This window comes from Protopterus annectens, chromosome 13.part0, assembly GCF_019279795.1.
Source record: "Protopterus annectens isolate FY-2018-M chromosome 13.part0, PAN1.0, whole genome shotgun sequence".
NCBI classification, from domain to species: domain Eukaryota; kingdom Metazoa; phylum Chordata; order Ceratodontiformes; family Protopteridae; genus Protopterus; species Protopterus annectens.
The window spans coordinates 1,305,051,468-1,305,074,070 of NC_056747.1; the positions used below are offsets into that span (position 1 = coordinate 1,305,051,468).

The following is a 22,603-nucleotide window of genomic DNA, read 5'->3' on the forward strand; positions in this document are numbered from 1 at the left end:
ACCCCTCTCATCTCCAAGACATTGATATGAAGAGAAGGAGATCCTAAAATACCTGCAATGCTAGAAGGACCCCTCTCATCTCCAAGACATTGATATGAAGAGAAGGAGATCCTAAAATACCTGCAATGCTAGAAGGACCCTCTCATCTCCAAGACATTGATATGAAGAGAAGGAGATCCTAAAATACCTGCAATGCTAGAAGGACCCCTCTCATCTCCAAGACATTGATATGAAGAGAAGGAGATCCTAAAATACCTGCAATGCTAGAAGGACCCTCTCATCTCCAAGACATTGATATGAAGAGAAGGAGATCCTAAAATACCTGCAATGCTAGAAGGACCCCTCTCATCTCCAAGACATTGATATGAAGAGAAGGAGATCCTAAAATACCTGCAATGCTAGAAGGACCCCTCTCATCTCCAAGACATTGATATGAAGAGAAGGAGATCCTAAAATACCTGCAATGCTAGAAGTACCCTCACATCTCCAAGACATTGATATGACGAGAAGGAGATCCTAAAATACCTGCAATGCTAGAAGGACCCCTCTCATCTCCAAGACATTGATATGAAGAGAAGGAGATCCTAAAATACCTGCAATGCTAGAAGGACCCCTCTCATCTCCAAGACATTGATATGAAGAGAAGGAGATCCTAAAATACCTGCAATGCTAGAAGGACCCCCTCATCTCCAAGACATTGATATGAAGAGAAGGAGATCCTAAAATACCTGCAATGCTAGAAGGACCCCTCTCATCTCCAAGACATTGATATGAAGAGAAGGAGATCCTAAAATACCTGCAATGCTAGAAGGACCCCTCTCATCTCCAAGACATTGATATGAAGAGAAGGAGATCCTAAAATACCTGCAATGCTAGAAGGACCCCTCTCATCTCCAAGACATTGATATGAAAAGAAGGAGATCCTAAAATACCTGCAATGCTAGAAAGACCCATCTCATCTCCAAGACATTGATATGAAGAGAAGGAGATCCTAAAATACCTGCAATGCTAGAAGGACCCCTCTCATCTCCAAGACATTGATATGAAGAGAAGGAGATCCTAAAATACCTGCAATGCTAGAAGGACCCCTCTCATCTCCAAGACATTGATATAAAGAGAAGGAGATCCTAAAATACCTGCAAAGAATGACCACTCTCATCTTCAAGACATTGATATGAAGAGAAGGAGATCCTAAAATACATGCAATGCTAGATGGACCCCTCATCTCCAAGACATTGACATGATGAGTAGGAGGTCCTACAATATCTGCAATGCTAGAAACACCCCTCTCATCTCCAAGACATTGATATGAAGAGAAAGAGGTCCTAAAATACCTGCAATGCTAGAAGGATCCCTCACATCTCCAAGACATTGGTATGAGGAGAACGAGATCCTAAAATACCTGCAATGCTAGAAGGACCCCTCTCATCTCCAAGACATTGATATGAAGAGAAGGAGATCCTAAAATACCTGCAATGCTAGAAGCACCCCTCTCATCTCCAAGACATTGATATGAAGAGAATGAGATCCTAAAATACCTGCAATGCTAGAAGGACCCCTCTCATCTCCAAGACATTGATATGAAGAGAAGGAGATCCTAAAATACCTGCAATTCTAGAAGGACCCCTGTCATCTCCCAGCCATTGATATGAAGATAAGGAGATCCTAAAATGCCTGTAATGCTAGAAGGACCTGTCTTATACGAAGACATTGATATGAAGAGAAGGAGATCCTAAAATACCTGCAATGCTAGAAGGACCCCTCTCATCTCCAAGACATTGATATGAAGAGAAGGAGATCCTAAAATACCTGCAATGCTAGAAGGACCCCTCTCATCTCCAAGACATTGATATGAAGAGAAGGAGATCCTAAAATACCTGCAATGCTAGAAGGACCCCTCTCATCTCCAAGACATTGATATGAAGAGAAGGAGATCCTAAAATACCTGCAATGCTAGAAGGACCCCTCTCATCTCCAAGACATTGATATGAAGAGAAGGAGATCCTAAAATACCTGCAATGCTAGAGGAACACCTCTCATCGCCAAGAAACTGATATGAAAAGAAGGAGATCCTAAAATACCTGCAATGCTAGAAGGACCCTCTCATCTCCTAGATATTGATATAAAGAGAAGGAGAACCTAAAATACCTGCAATGCTAGAAGGACTCCTCTCATCTCCAAGACATTGATATGAAGATAAGGAGATCCTAAAATACCTGAAATGCTAAAAGGACCCGTCGCATCTCCAAGACATTGATATGAAGAGAAGGAGAACCTAAAATACCCGCAAGCTAGAAGGGCCCCTCTTATCTCCAAGATATTTATATGAAGAGAAGGAGATCCTAAAATACCTGCAATGCTACAAGGACCCTTCATCTCCAAGAAATTGACATGAAGTGAAGGAGATACTAAAATACCTGCAACGCTAAAAGGACCCCTCTCATCTCCAAGACATTGATATGAAGAGAAGGAGATCCTAAAATATATGCAATTCTAGACTAGAAGGACCCTCTCATCTCCAAGACATAGATATGAAGAGAAGGAGATCCTAAAATATATGCAATTCTAGACTAGAAGGACCCTCTCATCTCCAAGACATCCATATGAAGAGAAGGAGATCTTAATATACCTGCAATGCTAGAAGGAACCCTATCATCTCCAAGACATTTATATGAAGAGAAGGAGATCCTAAAATACCTGCAATGCTAGACGTGCCCCTCTCATCTCCAAGACATAGATATGAAGAGAAGGAGATCCTAAAATACCTGCAATGCTAGAAGGACCCCTCTCATCTCCAAGACATTGATATGAAGAGAACAAGATCCTAAAATACCTGCAATGCTAGAAGGACCCTCTCATCTCCAAGACATTGATATGAAGAGAAGGAGATCCTAAAATACCTGCAATGCTAGAAGGACCCTCTCATCTCCAAGACATTGATATGAGGAGAAGGAGATCCTAAAATACCTGCAATGCTAGACTAGAATGACCCCTGTCATCTCCAAGACATTGATATGAAGAGAATGAGATCCTAAAATACCAGCAATGCTAGAAAGACCCACACATCTCCAAGACATTGATATGAAGAGGAAGAGGTCCTAAAATAACTGCAATGCTAGAAGGACCCCTCTCATCTCCAAGACATTGATATAAAGAGAAGGAGATCCTAAAATACCTGCAATATAGAAGGGCCCCTCTCATCTCCAAGATATTTATATGAAGAGAAGGAGATCCTAAAATACCTGCAATGCTACAAGCAGCCATCTCATCTCCAACACATAGCTATGAGGAGAAGGAGATCCTAAAATACCTGCAATGCTAGAAGCACCCCCTCATCTCCAAGACATTGATATGAAGAGAAGGAGATCCTAAAATACCTGCAATGCTAGAAGGACCCCTCTCATCTCCAAGACATTGATATGAAGAGAAGGAGATCCTAAAATACCTGCAATGCTAGAAGGACCCCTCTCATCTCCAAGACATTGATATGAAGAGAAGGAGATCCTAAAATACCTGCAATGCTAGAAGGACCCCTCTCATCTCCAAGACATTGATATGAAGAGAAGGAGATCCTAAAATACCTGCAATGCTAGAAGGACCCCTCTCATCTCCAAGACATTGATATGAAGAGAAGGAGATCCTAAAATACCTGCAATGCTAGAAGGACCCCTCTCATCTCCAAGACATTGATATGAAGAGAAGGAGATCCTAAAATACCTGCAATGCTAGAAGGACCCTTCATCTCCAAGACATTGATATGAAGAGAAGGGGATCCTAAAATACCTGCAATGCTAGAAGGACCCCTCTCATCTCCAAGACATTGATATGAAGAGAAGAAGATCCTAAAATACCTGCAATGCTAGAAGGACACTCTCATCTCCAAGACATTAATATGAAGAGAAGGAGATCCTAAAATACCTGCAATGCTAAAAGGACCCCTCTCATCTCTAAGCCATTAATATGAAGAGAAGGAGATCCTAAAATACCTGCAATGTTAGAAGGACCCTCTCATATCCAAGACATTGATATGAAGAGAAGGAGATCCTAAAATACCTGCAATGCTAGAAGGACCCCTCTCATCTACAAGACATTGATATGAAGAGAAGGAGATCCTAAAATACCAGCAATGCTAGAAAGATCCACTCATCTCCAAGACATTGATATGAAGAGAAGGAGATCCTAAAATACCTGCAATGCTAGAAGGACCCCTCTCATCTCCAAGACATTGATATGAAGAGAAGGAGATCCTAAAATACCTGCAATGCTAGAAGGACCCCTCTCATCTCCAAGACATTGATATGAAGAGAAGGAGATCCTAAAATACCTGCAATGCTAGAAGGACCCCTCTCATCTGCAAGACATTGATATGAAAATAAGGAGATCCTAAAATACCTGCAATGCTAGAAAGACCCATCTCATCTCCAAGACATTGATATGAAGAGAAGGAGATCCTAAAATACCTGCAATGCTAGAAGGACCCCTCTCATCTCCAAGACATTGATATGAAGAGAAGGAGATCCTAAAATACCTGCAATGCTAGAAGGACCCCTCTCATCTCCAAGACATTGATATGAAGAGAAGGAGATCCTAAAATACCTGCAATGCTAGAAGGACCCCTCTCATCTCCAAGACATTGATATGAAGAGAAGGAGATCCTAAAATACCTGCAATGCTAGAAGGACCCCTCATCTCCAAGACATTGATATGAAGAGAAGGAGATCCTAAAATACCTGCAATGCTAGAAGGACCCCTCTCATCTCCAAGACATTGATATGAAGAGAAGGAGATCCTAAAATACCTGCAATGCTAGAAGGACCCCTCTCATCTCCAAGACATTGATATGAAGAGGAGATCCTAAAATATCTGCAATGTTAGAAGGACCCCACTCATCTCCAAAACAATGATATGAAGAGAAGGAGATCCTAAAATACCTGCAATACTAGAAGGACCCCACTCATCTCTAAGACATTGATATGAAGAGAAGGAGATCCAAAATACCTGCAATGCTAGAAGATCCCCTCTCATCTCCAAGACATTGATATGAAGAGAATGAGATCCTAAATATCTGCAATGCTTGAAGGACCCCATCATCTCCAAGACGTAGATATGAAGAGGAGGAGATCCTAAAATACCGGTAATGCTAGACTAGAAGGACTCCTCTCATCTCCAAGACATTGATATGAAGAGAAGGAGATCCTAAAATACCTGCAATGCTAGAAGGACCCCTCTCATCTCCAAGACATTGATATGAAGAGAAGGAGATCCTAAAATACCTGCAATGCTAGAAGGACCCCTCTCATCTCCAAGACATTGATATGAAGAGAAGGAGATCCTAAAATACCTGCAATGCTAGAAGGACCCCTCTCATCTCCAAGATATTGATATGAAAATAAGGAGATCCTAAAATACCTGCAATGCTAGAAAGACCCATCTCATCTCCAAGACATTGATATGAAGAGAAGGAGATCCTAAAATACCTGCAGTGCTAGAAGGACCCCTCTCTTCTCCAAGACATTGATATGAAGAGAAGGAGTTTCTAAAATACCTGTAATGCTAGAAGGACCCCCTCATCTCCAAGACATTGATATGAAGAGAAGTGATCCTAAATTACCTGCAATGCTAGAAGGACCCCTCTCATCGTCAAGACATTAATATGAAGAGAAACAGATGCTAAAATACCTGCAATGCTAGACAAGAATGACCCCTCTCATCTCCAAGACATTAATACAAAGAGAAGGAGATGTAAATATACCTGCAATGCTAGAAGGACCACTCTCATCTCCAAGACATTGATATGAAGAGAAAGAGATCCTAAAATACCTGCAATGCTAGAAGGACCCCTCTCATCTCCAAGACATTGATATGAAGAGAAGGAGATCCTAAAATACCTGCAATGCTAGAAGGACCCCTCTCATCTCCAAGACATTGATATGAAGAGAAGGAGATCCTAAAATACCTGCAATGCTAGAAGGATCCCACTCATCTCCAAGACATTGATATAAAGAGAAGGAGATCCTAAAATACCTGCAATGCTAGAAGGACCCCTCTCATCTCCAAGACATTGATATGAAGAGAAGGAGATCCTAAAATACCTGCAATGCTAGAAGGACCTCTCATCTCCAAGACATTGATATGAAGAGAAGGAGATCCTAAAATACCTGCAATGCTAGAAGGACCCCTCTCATCTCCAAGACATTGATATGAAGAAAAGGAGATCCTAAAATACCTGCAATGCCAGAAGGACCCTCTCATTTCCAAGACATTGATATGAAGAGAAGGAGATCCTAAAACCCCTGCAATGCTAGAAGGACCCCTCTCATCTCCAAGACATTGATATGAAGAGAAGGAGATCCTAAAATACCTGCAATGCTAGAAGGACCCCTCTCATCTCCAAGACATTGATATGAAGAGAAGGAGATCCTAAAATACCTGCAATGCTAGAAGGACCCATCTCATCTCCAAGACATTGATATGAAGAGAAGGAGATCCTAAAATACCTGCAATGCTAGAAGGACCCTTCTCATCTCCAAGACATTGATATGAAGAGAAGGAGATCCTAAAATACCTGCAATGCTAGAAGGACCCCTCTCATCTCCAAGACATTGATATGAAGAGAAGGAGATCCTAAAATACCTGCAATGCTAGAAGGACCCCTCTCATCTCCAAGACATTGATATGAAGAGAAGGAGATCCTAAAATACCTGCAATGCTAGAAGGACCCCTCTCATCTCCAAGACATTGATATGAAGAAGGAGATCCTAAAATACCTGCAATGCTAGAAGGACCCTCTCATCTCCAAGACATTGATATGAAGAGAAGGAGATCCTAAAATATCAGCAATGCTAGACGGATACCTCTCATCTCCAAGATATTTATATGAAGAGAAGGAGATCCTAAAATACCTGCAATGCTACAAGGACCCCTCTCATCTCCAAGAAATTGACATGAAGAGAAGGAGATACTAAAATACCTGCAACGCTAAAAGGACCCCTCTCATCTACAAGACATTGATATGAAGAGCAGGAGATCCTAAAATACCTGCAATGCTAGAAAAACCCCTCTCATATCCAAGACCCTGATATGAAGAGAAGGAGATCCTAAAATACCTTCAATGCTAGAAGGACACCACTTATCTCCAAGACATTGATAGGAACAGAAGGAGACCCTAAGATACCTGCAATGCTAGAAGGACCCTCTCATCTCCAAGACATTGATATGAAGAGAAGGAGATCCTAAAATACCTGCAATGCTAGAAGGACCCTCCCATCTCCAAGACATTGATATGAAGAGAAGGAGATCCTAAAATACCTGCAATGCTAGAAGGACCCCTCTCATCTCCAAGACATTGATATGAAGAGAAGGAGATCCTAAAATACCTGCAATGCTAGAAGGACCCCTCTCATCTCCAAGACATTGATATGAAGAGAAGGAGATCCTAAAATACCTGCAATGCTAGAAGGACCCCTCTCATCTCCAAGACATTAATATGAAGAGAAGGAGATCCTAAAATACCTGCAATGCTAGAAGGACCCCTCTCATCTCCAAGACATTGATATGAAGAGAAGGAGATCCTAAAATACCTGCAATGCTAGAAGGACCACTCTCATCTCCAAGACACTGATATGAAGAGAAGGAGATCCTAAAATACCAGCAATGCTAGAAAGACCCACTCATCTCCAAGACATTGTTATGAAGAGGAGGAGATCCTAAAATAACTGCAATGCTAGAAGGACCCCTCTCATCTCCAAGACATTGATATGAAGAGAAGGAGATCCTAAAATACCTGCAATGCTAGAAGGACCCCTCTCATCTCCAAGACATTGATATAAAGAGAAGGAGATCCTAAAATACCTGCAATGCTAGAAGGACCCCTCTCATCTCCAAGACATTGATATGAAGAGAAGGAGATCCTAAAATACCTGCAATGCTAGAAGGACCCCTCTCATCTCCAAGACATTGATATGAAGAGAAAGAGATCCTAAAATACCTGCAAAGCTAGAAGGATGCCTTCATCTCCAAGACACTGATATGCAGAAGAGGATGTCTTAAAATACCTGCAATGCTAGACTAGAATGACCCCTCTCATCTACAAGACATTGATATGAAGAGAAGGAGATCTAAAAATACCTGCAATGCTAGAAGGACCCCTCTCATCTCCAAGACACTGATATGAAGAGAAGGAGATCCTAAAATACCAGCAATGCTAGAAAGACCCACACATCTCCAAGACATTGATATGAAGAGGAAGAGGTCCTAAAATAACTGCAATGCTAGAAGGACCCCTGTCATCTCCAAGACATTGATATAAAGAGAAGGAGATCCTAAAATGCCTGCAATGCTAGAAGGACCCCTCTCATCTCCAAGACATTGATATGAAGAGAAGGAGATCCTAAAATACCTGCAATGCTAGAAGTACCACTCTCATCTGCAAGACATTGATATGAAGAGAAGGAGATCCTAAAATACCTGCAATGCTAGAAGGACCCCTCTCATCTCCAAGACATTGATATGAAGAGAAAGAGATCCTAAAATACCTGCAATGCTAAACTAGAAGGACCGCTCTCATCTCCAAGACATTGATATGAAGAGGAGATCCTAAAATACCTGCAATGCTAGAAAGACCTACACATCTCCAAGACATTGATATGAAGAGGAAGAGATCCTAAAATACCTGCAATGCTAGAAGGACCCCTCTCATCTCCAAGACATTGATATGAAGAGAAGGAGATCCTAAAATACCTGCAATGCTAGAAGGACCCCTCTCATCTCCAAGACATTGATATGAAGAGAAGGAGATCCTAAAATACCTGCAATGTTAGAAGGACGCCTGTCATCTCCAAGACATTGATAGGAACATAAGGAGACCCTAAGATACCTGCAATGCTAGAAGTACCCCTCTCATCTCCAAGACATTGATATGAAAGAAGGAGATCCTAAAATACATGCAATGCTAGAAGGACCCTCTCATCTCCTAGATATTGATTTGAAAAGAAGGAGATCTTGAAATACCTGCAATGCTAGAAGGAACCCTCTCATCTCCAAGACACTGATATGAAGAGAAGGAGATCCTAAAATACCTGCAATGCTAGAAGGACCCCTCTCATCTCCAAGACATTGATATGAAGAGAAGGAGATCCTAAAATACCTGCAATGCTAGAAGGACCCGTCGCTTCTCCAAGACATTGATATGAAGAGAAGGAGAACCTAAAATACCCGCAAGCTAGAAGGACTCCTCAATTCTCTGAGACATTGATATGAAGATAAGGAGATCCTAAAATAGATGCAATGCTAGAAGGACCCCTCTCATCTCCAAGCCATTGATATGAAGATAAGGAGATCCTAAAATACCTGCAATGCTAGAAGGACCCCTCTCATCTCCAAGACATTGATATGAAGAGAAGGAGATCCTAAAATACCTGCAATGCTAGAAGGACCCCTCTCATCTCCAAGACATTGATATGAAGAGAAGGAGATCCTAAAATACCTGCAATGCTAGAAGGACCCCCTAATCTCCAAGACATTGATATGAAGAGGAGGAGATCCTAAAATACCTGCAATGCTAGAAGGACCCCTCTCATCTCCAAGACATTGATATGAGGAGAAGGAGATCCTAAAATACCTGCAATGCTAGAGGGACCCCCTCATCTCCAAGACATTGATATGAAGAAAAGGAGATCCTAAAATACCTGCAATGCTAGATGGACCTGACTCATCTCCAAGACACTATCAAGAGAAGGAGATCCTAAAATACCTGCAATGCTAGAAGCACCCTTCTCATCTCCAAGACATTGATATGAAGAGAAAGAGATCCTAAAATACCTGCAATGCTAGAAGGATCCCTCTCATCTCCAAGAAAGTGATATGAAGAGAAGAAGATCCTAAAAGACCTACAATGCTATAAGGACCCCACTCATTTCCAAGACATTGATATGAAGAGAAGGAGATCCTAAAATACCTGCAATGCTAGAAGGACCCTTCTCATGTCCAAGAAATTGATAGGAATAGAAGGAGATCCTAAAACACCTGCAATGCTAGAAGGACCCCTCTCATCTCCAAGACATTGATATGAAGAGAAGGAGATCTTAATATACCTGCAATGCTAGAAGGAAACCTATCATCTCCAAGACATTTATATGAAGAGAAAGAGATCCTAAAATACCTGCAATGCTAGAAAGTCCCCTGACATCTCCAAGACATTGATATGAAAAGAAGGAGATCCTAAAATACCTGCAATGCTAGAAAGACCCCTCTCATCTCCAAGACATTGATATAAAGAGGAGATCATAAAATACCTGCAATACTAGAAAGACCCCACTCATCTCTAAGACACTGATCGGAACAGAAGGAGATCCAAAATACCTGCAATGCTAGAAGGACCCCTCTCATCTCCAAGACATTGATATAAAGAGAATGAGATAGTAAAATACCTTCAATGCTAGAAGGACCCCTATCAACTACAAAAGACAATGATATGAAGAAAAGGAGATCCTAAAATACATGAAATGCTAGAAAGACCCCTTATCTCCAAGACACTGATATGAAGAGGAGGAGGTCCTAAAATACCTGCAATGCTAGAAGGACCCCTGTTATCTCCAAGCCATTGATATGAATTGAAGGAGATCCTAAAATACCTGCAATGCTAAAAGCACCCCTCCCATCTCCAAGACATTGATATGAAGAGAAGGAGATCCTAAAATACCTGCAATGCTAGAAGGACCCCTCTCATCTCCAAGACATTGATAGTAAGAGAAGGAGATCCTAAAATACCTGCAATGCTAGAAGGACCCCTCTCATCTCCAAGACATTGATATGAAGAGAAGGAGATCCTAAAATACCTGCAATGCTAGACGGATACCTCTCATCTCCAAGACATTGATATGAAGAGAAGGAGATCCCAAAATACCTGCAATGCTAGAAGGACCCCTCTCATCTCCAAGACATTGATATGAAGAGAAGGAGATCCTAAAATACCTGCAATGCTAGAAGGATCCCACTCATCTCCAAGACATTGATAGGAACAGAAGGAGATCCTAAAATACTTGCAATGCTAGAAGGACCCCTCTCATATCCAAGACATTGATATGAAGAGAAGCAGATCCTAAGATACCTGCAATGCTAGATGGACCCCTCTCATCTCAAAGACATTGATATGAAGATAAGGAGATCCTAAAATACATGCAATGTTAAAAGTACCCCTCTCATCTCCAAGAAATTGATATAAATAGAAAGAGATACTAAAATACCTGCAATGCTAGAAGGACCCCTTTCATCTCCAAGACATTGATATGAAGAGAAGGAGATCCTAAAATACCTGCAATGCTAGAAGGACCCCTCTCATCTCCAAGACATTGATATGAAGAGATGGAGATCCTAAAATACCTGCAATGCTAGAAGGACCCCCCAATCTCCAAGACATTTTTATGAAGAGAAGGAGATCCTAAAATACCTGCAATGCTAGACTAGAAGGACCCCTCTCATCTCCAAGACATTGATATGAAGAGAAGGAGATCCTAAAATACCTGCAATGTTAGAAGGACCGCTCTCATGTCCAAGACACTGATATAAAAAGGAGGCGATCCTAATATACCTGCAATGCTAGAAGGACCTCTCTCATCCCCAAGACATTGATATGAAGAGAAGGAGATCCTAAAATACCTGCAATGCTAGAAAGGCCACTCACATCTCCAAGACATTGATATGAAGAGAAGGAGATCCTAAAATACCTGCAATGCTAGAAGGACCCCTCTCATCTCCAACACATTGCTATGAAAAGGAGATCCTAAAACACTTGCAATGCTAGAAGGATGCCTCTCATCTCCAAGACAATGATATGAAGAGAAAAAGATCCTAAAATACCTGCAATGCTAGAAGCACCCTTCTCATCTCCAAGACATTGATATGAAGAGAAAGAGATCCTAAAATACCTGCAATGCTAGAAGGATCCCTCTCATCTCCAAGAAAGTGATATGAAGAGAAGGAGATCCTAAAAGACCTACAATGCTATAAGGACCTCACTCATCTCCAAGACATTAATATGAAGAGAAGGAGATCCTAAAATACCTGCAATGCTAGAAGGACCCCTCTCATCTCCAAGAAATTGATAGGAATAGAAGGAGATCCTAAAATACCTGCAATGCTAGAAGGACCCCACTCATCTCCAAGACATTGATAGGAACAGATGGAGATCCTAAAATACCTGCTATGATAGAAGGACCCCTCTCATGTCCAAGACACTGATATGAAGCGAAGGAGATCCTAAATACCTGCAATGCTAGAAGGACCCTCATCTCCAAGACATTGAAATGAAGAGGAGGTGGAGGAGGTCCTACAATACCTGCAGTGCTAGAAGGACCCCTGTCATGTCCAAGACATTGATATGAGGAAAAGGAGATCCTAAAATACCTGCAATGCTAGAAGGACCCCTCCCATCTTCAAGACATTGATATAAAGAGATGGAGATCCTAAAATACCTGCAATGCTAGAAGGACCCCACTCATGTCCAAGACATTAAAAGGAACAGAAGGAGTTCCTAAAATACCTGCAATGCTAGAAGTACCCCTCTCATCTCCAAGACATTGATATAAAGAGAAGGAGATCCTAAAGTACATGCAATGCTAGAAGGACTCGTCATCACCAAGACATTGATATGAAGAGGAGGAGGTCCTAAAATATATGCAATGCTAGAAAAGAAGGACCCCTGTCATCTCCAAACCATTTATATGAAGATAAGGATATCCTAAAATACCTGCAACATTAGACGGACCCCTCTCATGTCCAGGACATTGATATGAAGAGAAGGAGATCCTAAAATACCTACAATGCTAAAAGCACCTCTCTCAAATCCAAGACATTGATATGAAGAGAAGAAGATCGGAAGAAGGACCGCTCTCATGTCCAAGACACTGATATAAAGAGGAGGCGATCCTAATATACCTGCAATGCTAGAAGGACCTTTCTCATCTCTAAGACATTGATATGAAGAGAAGGAGATCCTAAAATACCTGCAATGCTAGAAAGACCCCTCACATCTCCAAGACTTTGATATGAAGAGAAGGAGATCCTAAAATACCTGCAATGCTAGAAGGACCCCTCTCATCTCCAACACATTGCTATGAAATGGAGATCCTAAAATACTTGCAATGCTAGAAGGACGCCTCTCATCTCCAACACAATGATATGAAGAGAAAAAGATCCTAAAATACCTGCAATGCTAGAAGCACCCCTCTCATCTCCAAGACATTGATATGAAGAGAAAGAGATCCTAAAATACCTGCAATGCTAGAAGGATCCCTCTCATCTCCAAGAAAGTGATATGAAGAGAAGGAGATCCTAAAAGACCTACAATGCTATAAGGACCTCACTCATCTCCAAGACATTAATGTGAAAAGAAGGAGATCCTAAAATACCTGAATGCTAGAAGGACCCCTCTCATCTCCAAGAAATTGATAGGAATAGAAGGAGATCCTAAAATACCTGCAATGCTAGAAGGACCCCACTCATCTCCAAGACATTGATAGGAACAGATGGAGATCCTAAAATACCTGCTATGATAGAAGGACCCCTCTCATGTCCAAGACACTGATATGAAGCGAAGGAGATCCTAAATACCTGCAATGCTAGAAGGACCCTCATCTCCAAGACATTGAAATGAAGAGGAGGTGGAGGAGGTCCTACAATACCTGCAGTGCTAGACTAGAAGGACCCCTGTCATGTCCAAGACATTGATATGAGGAAAAGGAGATCCTAAAATACCTGCAATGCTAGAAGGACCCCTCCCATCTTCAAGACATTGATATAAAGAGATGGAGATCCTAAAATACCTGCAATGCTAGAAGGACCCCACTCATGTCCAAGACATTGAAAGGAACAGAAGGAGTTCCTAAAATACCTGCAATGCTAGAAGTACCCCTCTCATCTCCAAGACATTGATATAAAGAGAAGGAGATCCTAAAATACATGCAATGCTAGAAGGACCCCTCATCACCAAGACATTGATATGAAGAGGAGGAGGTCCTAAAATATATGCAATGCTAGAAAAGAAGGACCCCTGTCATCTCCAAACCATTGATATGAAGATAAGGATATCCTAAAATACCTGCAACATTAGACGGACCCCTCTCATGTCCAGGACATTGATATGAAGAGAAGGAGATCCTAAAATACCTACAATGCTAGAAGGACCCCACTCATCCCCAAGACAATGATATGAAGAGAAGGAGATACTAAAATACCTGCAAGGCTAGAAGGAACCCTCTCATCTCCAAGACATTGATATGAAGAGAAGGAGATCAGAAAATACATGCAATGCTAGAAGGACCCCTCTCATCTCCAAGACATTGATATGAAGAGAAGGAGATCCTAAAATACCTGCAATGCTACAAGTACCTGTCTTATCTCCGAGACATTGATATGATGAAAAGGAGATACTAAAATACCTGCAATGCTAGAAGGACCCCTCTCATGTCCAAGACATTGATATGAAGAGAAGGAGATCCTAAAATACCTGCAATGCTAAAAGGACCCCACTCATCTCCAAGACATTGATATGAAGAGAAGGAGATCCTAAATACCTGCAATGCTAGAAGGACCTGTCTTATCTCCAAGACATAGATATGAAGAGAAGGAGATGCTAAAATAACTGCAATGCTAGAAGGACCCTTCTCATCTCCAATACATTGATATGAGTAGAAGGAGATCCTAAAATACCTGCAATGCTAGAAGGGCCACTCTAATCTCCAAGACACTGATATGAAGAGAAGGAGATCCTAAAATACCTGCAATACTAGAAGGACCCCTCTCATCTCCAATACATTGATATGAAGAGAAGGAAATCCTAAAATACCTGCAATGTTAGAAGGACAACTCTCATCTCCAAGACATTGATATGAAGAGAAGGAGATCCTAAAATGCCTGCAATGATAGAAGATCCCCTCTCATCTCCAAGACATTGATATGAAGAGAAGGAGATCCTAAAATACCTAAAATGCTAGACGGTTCTCTCTCATCTCCAAGACATTGATATGAAGAGGAGATCCTAAAACACCTGCAATGCTAGAAGGACCCCTCACATCTCCAAGACATTGATATGAACAGAAAAATATTGTAAAATACCTGAAATGCTAGAAGCACCCCTCTCATTTCCAAGACATTGATATGAAGAGAAAGAGATCCTAAAATACCTGCAATGCTAGAAGGATCCCTCTCATCTCCAAGAAAGTGATATGAAGAGAAGGAGATCCTAAAATCCCTCAATGCTATAAGGACCCCACTCATCTCCAAGACATTGATATGAAGAGAAGAAGATCCTAAAATACCTGCAATGCTAGAAGGACCCCTTTCATCTCCAAGAAATTGATATGAATAGAAGGAGATCCTAAAATGCCTGCAATGCCAGAAGGACCCCACTCATCTCCAAGACACTGATAGGAACATAAGGAGATCCTAAAATACCTGCAATGCTAGAAGGACCCCTCTCATCTCCAAGACATTGATATGAGGAGAAGGAGATCCTAAAATACCTGCAATGCTAGAAGGACCCCTCCCATCTTCAAGACATTGATATAAAGAGAAGGAGATCCTAAAATACCTGCAATGGTAGAAGGACCCCACTCATCTCCAAGACATTGGTAGGTAGAGGAGTGCCTAAAACACCTGCAAAGCTAGAAGGACCCCTCTCATCTCCAAGACACTGATATGAAGAGAAGGAGATCCTAAAATACATGCAATGTTAGAAGGACCCCTCATCTCCAAGACATTGATATGAAGAGGAGGAGGTCCAAAAATATTTGCAATGCTAGACTAGAAGGACCCCTGTCATCTCCAAGACATTGATATTGAGAAAAGGATATCCTAAAATACCTGCAATGCTAGAAGGATCCCTCTCATCTTCAAGACATTGATATCAAGAGAAGGAGATCCTAAAATACCTGCAATGCTAGAAGGACCCCACTCATCTCCAAGACATTGATAGGAACAGAAGGAGTTCCTGAAATACCTGCAATGCTAGTAGGACCCCTCTTGTCTCCAAGACATTGATATGAGGGGAAGGAGAATCTAAAACACCTGTAATGCTAGAAGGACAGCTCTCATCTCAAAGACATTGATAGTAAGAGAAGGAGATCCTAAAATACCTGCAATGTTAGAAGGATCCCTCTCATCTCCAAGACATTGATATGATGAGAAGGAGATCCTAAAATACCTGCAATGCTAGAAGGACCCTTCTGATGTCCAAGACATTGTTATGAAGAGAAGGAGATCCTAAAATACCTGCAATGCTAGAAGGACCCTTCTCATCTCCAAGACATTGATATGAAGAGAAGGAGATCCTAAAATACCTGCAATGCTAGAAGGACCTGTCTTATCTCCAAGACATTGATATGAAGAGAAGGAGATCCTAAAATACCTGCAATGCTAGAAGGACCATTCTCGTCTCCAAGACATTGATATGAGTAGAAGGAGATCCCAAAATACCTGCAATGCTAGAAGGGCCGCTCTCATCTCCAAGATATTTAAATGAAGAGAAGGAGATCCTAAAATACGTGCAATGCTAGAAGGACCCCTCTCATCTCCAAGACATTGATATGAAGAGAAGGAATTCCTAAAATACCTGCAATGCTAGAAGGACCCCTCTCATCTCCAACACATTGATATGAAGAGAAGGAGATCCTAAAATACCTGCAATGCTAGAAGATCCCCTCTCATCCCCAAGATACTGATATGAAGAGGAGATCGTAAAATACCTGCAATGCTAGAAGGACCCCTCTCAGCTTCAAGACATTGATATAAAGAGAAGGAGATCCTAAAATACCTGCAATGCTAGAAGGATCCCTCTCATCTCCAAGACAATGATAGGAACAGAAGGAGTTCCTAAAATACCTGCAATGCTAGAAGGATGCCTCTCATCTCCACGACATTGCTATGAAGAGAAGGAGATCCTAAAATACATGCAATGCTAGAAGGATCCCTCATCTCCAATACATTTTAGTAAGAGAAGTAGATCTTAAAATACCTGCAATGGTAGAAGGACCCCTCTAATCTCCAAGACATTGATATGAACAGAAGGAGATCCTAAAATACCTGCAATGCTAGAAGGACCTCTCTCATCTGCAAGACATTAATATTATGAGAAGGAGATCCTAAAATACCTGCAATGCTAGAAGGACCCCTCTCATGTACAAGACACTGATATGAGGAGAAGAAGATCCTAAAATACCTGCAATGCTAGACGGATCTGATTCATCTCCAAGACACTGATATCAAGAGAAGGAGATCCTAAAATACCTGCAATGCTAGAAGGACCCCTCTCATCTCCAAGACATTGATATGAAGAGAAGAAGATCCTAAAACACCTGCAATGCTAGAAGGACCTGTCTTATCTCCAAGACATTGATATGAAGAGAAGGAGATCCTAAAATACCTGCAATGCTAGAAGGACCCCTCTCATCTCCAAGACATTGATATGAAGAGAAGGAAATCCTAAAATACCTGCAATGCTAGAAGGACCCCTCTCATCTCCAAGACATTGATATGAAGAGAAGGAGATCCTAAAATACCTGCAATGCTAGAAGGACCACTCTCATGTACAAGACACTGATATGAGGAGAAGAAGATCATAAAATACCTGCAATGCTAGACGGACCTGATTCATCCCCAAGACACTGATATCAAGAGAAGAAGATCCTAAAATACCTGCAATGCTAGAGGGACACTCTCATCTCCAGGACATTTATATGAAGAGAAGGAAATTCTAAAATACCTGCAATGCTAGAAGGGCCCCTCTCATCTCCAAGACATTGATATGAAGAGAAGGAAATCCTAAAATACCTGCAATGCTAGTAGGACACCTCTCATCTCCAAGACATTGATATGAAAAGAAGGAGATCCTAAAATACCTGCAATGCTAGAAGATCCACTCTCATCTCCAAGACATTGATATGAAGAGAAGGAGATCCTAAAATACCTGCAATGCTAGAAGGACCCCCTCATCTCCAAGACATTGATATGAAAAGGAGGAGATCCTAAAATACCTGCAATGCTAGACAAGAAGGACCCTCTTATCTCCAAGACATTGATATGATGAGAAGGAGATCCTAAAATACCTGCAATGCTAGAAGGACCCCTCTCATCTTCAAGACATTGATACGAAGAGAAGAAGATCCAAAAATACCTGCAATGCTAGAAGGACCCGTCTCATCTCCAAGACATTGATATGAAGAGAAGGAGATCCTAAAATACCTGCAATGCCAGAAGGACCCCTCTCATTTCCAAGACATTGATATGAAGAGGAGATCCTAAAATACCTGCAAAGCTAGAAGGACCCCTCTAATCTCCAAGAAATTGATATGAAGAGAAGGAGATCCTAAAACCCCTGCAATGCTAGAAGGACCCCACTCATCTCCAAGACAGTGATAGGAACAGAAGGATATCCTAAAATACCTGCAATGCTAGAAGGACCCCTCTCATCTCCAAGATATTGATATGAAGAGAAGGGGATCCTAAAATACCTGCAATGCTAGAAGGACCCATCTCCAAGACATTGATGTGAAGAGGAGGAAGTCCTACAATACCTGCAATGCTAGACTAGAAGGACACCTGTCTTCTCCAAGACATTGATATGAAGAAAAGGAGATCCTAAAATACCTCCAATGCTAGAAGGACCCCTCTCAGCTTCAAGACATTGATATAAAGAGAAGGAGATCCTAAAATATCTGCAATGCTAGAATAGAAGGACCCCTGTCAATTCCAAGACATTGATATGAAGACAAGGTCATCCTAAAATGCCTGCAAAGCTAGAAGGACCCATCTCATCTCCAAGACATTGATATGAAGAGAAGGAGATCCTAAAATACCTGTAATGCTAGAAGGACACCTCTCATCTCCAAGACATTGATATGAACAGAAGGAGATCCTAAAATACCTGCAATGCTAGAAGGACACCTCTCATCTCCAAGACATTAATATTATGAGAAGGAGATCCTAAAATACCTGCAATGCTAGAAGGACCCCTCTCATGTCCAAGACACTATGAGGAGAAGAAGATCCTAAAATAGCTGCAATGCTAGAAGGACCCATCTCCAAGACATTGATGTGAAGAGGAGGAAGTCCTACAATACCTGCAATGCTAGACTAGAAGGACACCTGTCTTCTCCAAGACAATGATATGAAGAAAAGGAGATCCTAAAATACCTCCAATGCTAAAAGGATGCCTCTCATCTCCACGACATTGCTATGAAGAGAAGGAGATCCTAAAATACATGGAATGCTAGAAGGACCCCTCATCTCCAATACATTGATATGAAGAGGAGGAGGTCCTAAAATATCTGCAATGCTAGAATAGAAGGACCCCTGTCAACTCCAAGACATTGATATGAAGACAAGGATATCCTAAAATACCTGCAAAGCTAGAAGGACCCATCTCATCTCCAAGACATTGATATGAAGAGAAGGAGATCCTAAAATACCTGTAATGCTAGAAGGACACCTCTCATCTCCAAGACATTTTTAGTAAGAGAAGGAGATCTTAAAATACCTGCAATGGTAGAAGGACCCCTCTAATCTCCATGACATTGATATGAACAGAAGGAGATCCTAAAATACCTGCAATGCTAGAAGGACCCTTCTTATGTCCAAGACACTGATATGAGGAGAAGAAGATCCTAAAATACCTGCAATGCTAGAAGGCCCCCTCTCATGTCCAAGACACTGATATGAGGAGAAGAAGATCCTAAAATACCTGCAATGCTAGACAGACCTGACTCATCTCCAAGACACTGATATCAAGAGAAGGAGATCCTAAAATACCTGCAATGCTAGAAGGACCCGTCTCATCTCCAAGACATTGATATGAAGAGAAGAAGATCCTAAAACACCTGCAATGCTAGAAGGACCTGTCTTATCTCCAAGACATTGATATGAAGAGAAGGAGATCCTAAAATACCTGCAATGCTAGAGGGGACACTCTCATCTCCAGGACATTGATATGAACAGAAGGAGATCCTAAAATACCTGCAATGCTAGAAGGACCCCTCTCATCTCCAAGACATTAATATTATGAGAAGGAGATCCTAAAATACCTGCAATGTTAGAAGGACCCCTCTCATGTCCAAGACAATGATATGAGGAGAAGAAGATCCTAAAATACCTGCAATGCTAGAAGGATGCCTCTCATCTCCACGACATTGCTATGAAGAGAAGGAGATCCTAAAATACATGCAATGCTAGAAGGACCCCTCATCTCCAATACATTGATATGAAGAGGAGGAGGTCCTAAAATATCTGCAATGCTAGAATAGAAGGACCCCTGTCAACTCCAAGACAGTGATATGAAGACAAGGATATCCTAAAATACCTGCAAAGCTAGAAGGACCCGTCTCATCTCCAAGACATTGATATGAAGAGAAGGAGATCCTAAAATACCTGTAATGCTAGAAGGACACCTCTCATCTCCAAGACATTTTTAGTAAGAGAAGGAGATCTTAAAATACCTGCAATGGTAGAAGGACCCCTCTAATCTCCAAGACATTGATATGAACAGAAGGAGATCCTAAAATACCTGCAATGCTAGAAGGACCCCTCTCATCTCCAAGACATTAATATTATGAGAAGGAGATCCTAAAATATCTGCAATGCTAGAAGGACCCCTCTCATGTCCAAGACACTGATATGAGGAGAAGAAGATCCTAAAATACCTGCAATGCTAGATGGACCTGACTCATCTCCAAGACACTGATATCAAGAGAAGGAGATCCTAAAATACCTGCAATGCTAAAAGGACCCCTCTCATCTCCAAGACATTGATATGAAGAGAAGAAGATCCTAAAACACCTGCAATGCTAGAAGGACCTGTCATCTCCAAGACATTGATATGAAGAGAAGGAGATCCTAAAATACCTGCAATGCTAGAGGGGACACTCTCATCTCCAGGACATTTATATGAAGAGAAGGAAAGTCTAAAGTTTCTGCAATGCTAGAAGGGCCCTTCTCATCTCCAAGACATTGAAATGAGGAGAAGGAGATCCTAAAATACCTTCAATGCTAGATGGACACCTCTCATCTCCAAGACATTAATATGAAAAGAAGGAGATCGTAAAATACCTGCAATGCTAGACTAGAAGGACCCCTCTCATCTCCAAGACACTGATATGATGAGAAGGAGATCCTAAAATACCTGCAATGCTAGAAGGACCCCTTTCATCTCCAAGACATTGATATGAAGAGAAGATGATCCTAAAATACTTGCAATGCTAGAAGGACCCCTCTAATCTCCAAGACACTGATATGAAAAGAAGAAGATCCTAAAATACCTGCAATGCTAGAAGGACCCCTCTCATCTCCAAGACATTGATATGAGGAGAAGGAGATCCTAAAATACCTGCAATGCTAGAAGGACCCCTCTCATCTCCAAGACATTGATATGAAGAGGAGGAGATCCTAAAATATTTGCAATGCTAGAAAGACCCCTCATCTCCAAGACATTGATATGAAGAGGAGGAGGTCCTAAAATACCTGCAATGCTAGACTAGAAGGACCCTTGTCATCTCCAAGACATTGTTATGAAGAGAAGAAGATCCTAAAATACATGCAATGCTAGAAGGACCCCTCTCATCTCCAAGACATTGATATAAAGAGAATGAGATCCTAAAATACCTGCAATGCTAGAAGGACCCCACTCATCTCCAAGACATTGATAGGAACAGAAGGAGATCCTAAAATACCTGCAATGCTAGAAGGACCCCTATCAACTACAAAAGACATTGATATGAAGAGAAGGAGATCCTAAAATACATGCAATGCTACTTTGACACTTCTGACATCAGGTCCAGCTGAAGTCTAGTCAAATGGTTTAGGTAATTTGTGGAGCTTTTCTCCCCGGGTATCCACTGAAAATGGGCATGTATCCAGTCGGACTATCCCAGTCAGCCAATGTAAAATAAAATAAAATAAATAATTCAGTAAATGCAAAGAAAAGGTAGCTGAAGTGTAGGGGCGCTTTTCAAGATGGTCCAGTGCTTATGAGTCCTTGTTGGGGGATGGATCTTAGAACTTATCCCTGAGCATTGGTTGTATAGTGGTGAGCATAACTGCCTCCCAAGCAGTTGACCCGGGTTCGATTTCCGGCCAGTGCAATGTAAGTTGTCTGTTTTTGTGGCTGTAACCACAATAGCATCCACAGCTGGACCCTTACTCCAGAAGAGTCTATCATTAGGCAGGTCAGGAATTTCCTCTGGTCTCCTGGGGACTGGCTCCACCACATTTAGTTCTCTCCAAGCTCTCCAGGACAACAAATCAACCAAGGCATCTGGAAGGGGAGCCACCAAAGACATGGATGAGCCTGCATCACAGGCCTCAAGAAATACAAACTCCAAAGGGAAGGGGCCCACCCCCAAACCTGTTTCATCAGTTAGAATAAATCACCAAAACAGGTGTCCTTGTGAAGGAACTCATGGACTCCTCCCCTTCATCAAGGTCGGTATCCTCTGTATGTGAGTCTAAATGCTTCCCCTTACATTTACTTTTGGTGTAAACCTCCTGGGGGAGAGAGCTGCGAGGGGACACTGAAGAGGCAGGGGGCCTTGAGATGCAGGCAGTCCCAGAGCAAGCCTAT

The 22,603-nt window shown here is 41.6% G+C and overlaps 1 protein-coding gene and 1 non-coding gene across 2 annotated transcripts in view; one reads left to right on the forward strand and one right to left on the reverse strand.

Moving 5' to 3' along the window:
• The window catches only part of TTLL6 (tubulin tyrosine ligase like 6), a 1,150,444-nt gene that overhangs the window by 503,626 nt on the left and 624,215 nt on the right, over positions 1 to 22,603 (reverse strand). The window lies entirely within an intron of this gene.
• Positions 22,053 to 22,124, forward strand: TRNAG-CCC. The gene has a single exon. It is a non-coding gene; the product is annotated as a tRNA-Gly (tRNA).